The sequence below is a fragment of the Mandrillus leucophaeus genome, unplaced genomic scaffold (genome assembly GCF_000951045.1).
Source record: "Mandrillus leucophaeus isolate KB7577 unplaced genomic scaffold, Mleu.le_1.0 Scaffold67, whole genome shotgun sequence".
NCBI lineage: Eukaryota > Metazoa > Chordata > Mammalia > Primates > Cercopithecidae > Mandrillus > Mandrillus leucophaeus.
The window spans coordinates 2,831,015-2,835,500 of NW_012107252.1; positions in this window are offsets into that span (position 1 = coordinate 2,831,015).

The following is a 4,486-nucleotide window of genomic DNA, read 5'->3' on the forward strand; positions in this document are numbered from 1 at the left end:
TAATAACATTTGCAGTGACCTGGATCAGATTGGAGACTTATTCTAAGTGGAATAACTCAGGAATGGAAAACCAAACATTGTATGTTCTCACTGATATGTGGGAGCTAAGTTACAAGGATGAAAAGGCATAAGAATGATACAATGGACTTTGGGGACTTGGGGGGAAGAGTGGGAGGAGGTGAGGGATAAAGGACTACAAATAGGGTGTGGCATATACTACTCATAAATCACCACTAAAGAATTTACTTATGTAACCAAATACCACCCATCCCCCAATAACTTACGAAAAATTTTAAAAAAAATTAAAATTAGCCAGGCGGGTGGCTCACACCTATAATTCCAACATTTTGGGAAGCTGAGGCGGGCGGATCACTTGAGGTCAGGAGTTCAAGATCTGCCTGGCCAACATGGGGAAACCCCATTTCTACTAAACATACAAAAATTAGCTGGGTGTGATGGTGCGTGTCTGTAATCTCAGCTACTCCAGAGACTGAGGCAGGACAATTGCTTGAACCTGGGAGTTGGAGGTTGTAGTGAGCAGAGATCGCGCCTCTGTACTCCAGCCTGGGTAACAGAGTGAGACTCCATCTCAAAAAATAAATAAAGCAAACAAACAAAAAGTGGTTCCTTCTATCTCTGTCTCCTGGTATTCATGCCCCCATGTACCGCCTTTCCCTTGTTTGTGAGCTGGACCTAGCAACTCACTTCAAACAAGCAGAATATTGCAGAAGTGGTGTGATGTCGTCTCAGAGACTACATTGCAAAAAGGCTGTGGCTTCTGTCTTGGCTCCTTTCACTCTTTCACTCACTTGTTCTGAGGAAAACCCACTGCCATGTTGTGAGCTGCCCTGTGGAAACACCTATGTGTCAAGGAACTGATGTTCTGGCTGTTATGGACTGAGTGTTTGCATTTCCCCAAAATTCATATGTTGAAGTCCTAACCACTAATGTGATGGCATTTAGGAATGAGGCCTTTGGGAGGTGACTAGGTCTAGATAAGGTCTTGGGAGTGGGATCCCATGATGGGATAAGTGTCCTTGTAAGAAGAGGAAGAGAAACCAGAGTTTGCTCCCCACCCCCCACTCTCTCTCTCCCTCTCTCTCTCTCTCTCTCTCTCTCTTTCTCTCTGGACACATTGAGAAGGCAGCATCTGCAAGCCAGGAAGAAAGCCGTCACTAGGAACCAAATCTGCAGGCACCTTGGTGTTGGACTTCCCAGACTCCAGAGCTGTGTGAAATTCATGACTATTGTTGAAGCCACCCAGTCTATGGTATTTTGTTATCACAGCCCAAGCTAATACACTAGCCAACAGCTGGCAAGAACCTGAGGCCTGCCAGCAGCCACATGAGTGAGCTCAGGAGCAGATCCTCCCTCGATTGAGCCTTAAAATCCCTGTCCCCTCACCCACATTTTGCTTACAGCCTTGTAAGAGATACCCAGCTAAACTATACCTGGTCTCCTGACCCACAGAAACTCTTTGGTAGGAAATATTTGCTGTTTTAAGTCACTGAGTCTCAGGGTAATTTATTAGCCACAATTGATTATTAATAGAGGATCTCTTTCTTTTTCTAGGAACAATTCCCTTGTTTGGGGGAACTATATCACTTTCACCACTTCCTCACTTTAATGTGTGAATGGAACTATCATCTTCTTATATGATTCTTTCTTCTGAGTCATAGTGATTAGTCAGTGAGTGGGCACCTGACCCAAGCTGGCCCAGCCACAATACCTCTTTCAGATGTTGCAGGTTGCCCATCTGATATGTGTTTCCTCTTTTCTCCATCCTAATAGAACCATACTCATGGAGACAGTCAGCCAGAGCTAACTGTACAAAGAGAAGTGGCAAAGAAAAACCAAGAGAGGCGTTATGTTTAGCACTTGGAGCTTCTGTAAGGGAATCAACCAGGTTGGCCTTCTTTTTTTTATTATTATTTTTATTTATTTATTTATTTATTTATTTATTTATTTATTTTGAGATGGAGTCTCACTCTGTCGCCCAGGCTGGAGTACAGTAGCACAATCTCAGCTCACTGCAAACTCCACCTCCCAGGTTCACGCCATTCTCCGGCCTCAGCCTCCTGAGTGGCTGGGATTACAGGCGCCTGCCACCACGCCTGGCTAATTTTTTGTATTTTTAGTAGAGACGGGGTTTCACCGTGTTAGCCAGGATGGTCTCGATCTCCTGACCTCGTGGTCTGCCAGCCTCGGCATCCCCAAAGTGCTGGGATTACAGGCGTGAGCCACCGTGCCCGGCCAGGTTGGCCTTCTTACTTCATCTTAACTGTTTCCAAAATCAAGATAACCCAGAACTAACTTGCTTTTCCCATCCAAAGATCTAGCATTGTGCACATTGCAGGAAATACTTGGATCTCTCGGTAAAAAGAAATTTAAAGACCCAAAATCTGGGGCTTTGGGGCTAGGTATTTATATCAATTTATGAATTTATATAATTTCATATAACTTACAGTGGAGGTTGGGACAGAGAATTAGGGACTTCAGTGTCTAAGAGCAATCTTTGTCTTTCACACATTATACTAATGTGTTTTATTTCATCTAGTCTTCTTTAAACTCTTTCCTATCTTGTTCTAAACAAGAGCATCCTCATTTCTATTCAACTTTCTTGTTTGAGCTACTAATCTTTCTACTACTTTCCTACAGTCTGCTCAAATCAGATTCCATATATCATGTTATACATTTTCACACCCAACCATGTGTTCAGTTATAGCTGTCTAGATTTAGGAATATCAACATTCAAGTGTCACTCTATTATTATTATTATTATTTGAGCCATTGAGCCTGCATTTCTGAAGCTTCGGAATTTTTCTTTCCTACTTTACTCAATTTTACCAGTAATAGTCCATATTATATGGATTCATGACAGCTTGTAACAATGTCAAAAAGGAAACTAAATCTTGGGTAAAATTTTTCTTTCATAGTTTTCTATTATATCCAAGCATTCATATGGGAATATCCATGGTACATCTACGTTAGAACTCTATAACTAAAATTTCAGTAGATTTAAACAGAATCATCTCACACACAGTACATTGAATAATAATAGCATTATACAAAACAGCATTGAGTCACTTTAGAAAATTTGTGCTTGCATGAGCTATCATCTATATTCTTAGAAGAATATTATAATATTTGCTGTTCCATGTTATACATTTTTGTCTTTAAAAGGAAGTTCCTATCACCGGCCCTGTATCTTTAGTTTATATTCTATTCCTGGGTGGTAATATTCTGGATCTCATCCAGAAAGCTTTCTGGGCCCCTCCCTTACATTTGCATCCTGTTGGTAACACACAAAGGCCCTTGGCAGTCTCAACTTATGGAATGGTAACTAACGGCACACTCAACCACATGCAAACTTAAATACAACCAGCATTTGTATAACTCAAAGGGTACAGGTGTAAACAGTTTTTTACATTAAGTTTGTAATTTGGAAAAAATCTCAGTAACCCTGACTACACAATCCTATCCTTCCCTCGTTTAATGTTCACACTCATGAATTTTACCCATGGTGTTATGTATGTATTTTTTACAACTTGGTTTTTCCCCTTAGCAATATATATAGGAAGTCTTCCCTTAAAAAAATAAAATCAGGCCAGGCGCAGTGGCTCATGCCTGTAATCCCAGCACTTTGGAAGGCCAAGGCGGGTGGATTATCTGAGATCAGGAGTTTGAGACCAGCCTGGCCAACATGGTGAAACTCCGTCTTTACTAAAAATACAAAAATTAGCCAGGCGTGGTGGCATGCGCCTGTAGTCCCAGCTACTTGGGAGGCTGAGGCAGGAGAATCACTTGAACCTGAGGGGCAGAGGTTGCAGTGAGCTGAGATTGTGCCACTGTATTCCAGCCTGGATGACAGAGCAAGACTCCATCTCAAAAATAAAAAAATAAAATCAATTTACCTTATTGTGCTCTCTCCCTTTAGCCAGTCTTTTAACTGTGTTTATATTAAAGATATGTTTTTATTGTTTCCCTACTGATAGGTAACAATATTGTTTCCAAATCTTTACTATAACAAGCAATACACATCCTTGTATATGCTTTCTTGTGGCATACAAATATGCATATTTCTCCAGCTTAGGTCCCCATAAGTGGACTTTCTGGGTCAAAAGATATGCACATTTAAGGTTCAAATTCACTGCCAAATTGTCCTTCAGTTTTATCAACTTATATTCCTACTAAACAGCCCCTAAGAGTGTCTGTTTCCCCGTGTCTTCATCAACACTGGATAATGTCAGTCTTCAAAATGTTTACCAACCTGAAGGGGAAAAAACGTTTGTAAGAATCAAGTCCTCAACTAGTCCTGAGGTTGAACATCTCTCCAGATATTTATTGGCCATTAGTATCTGGAGAGATGTTCAACCTCAGGAGTAATAATAATAAAAATTCTGGCCGGGCGCAGTGGCTCAAGCCTGTAATCCCAGCACTTTGGGAGGCCGAGGCGGGTGGATCACGAGGTCAGGAGATCGAGACC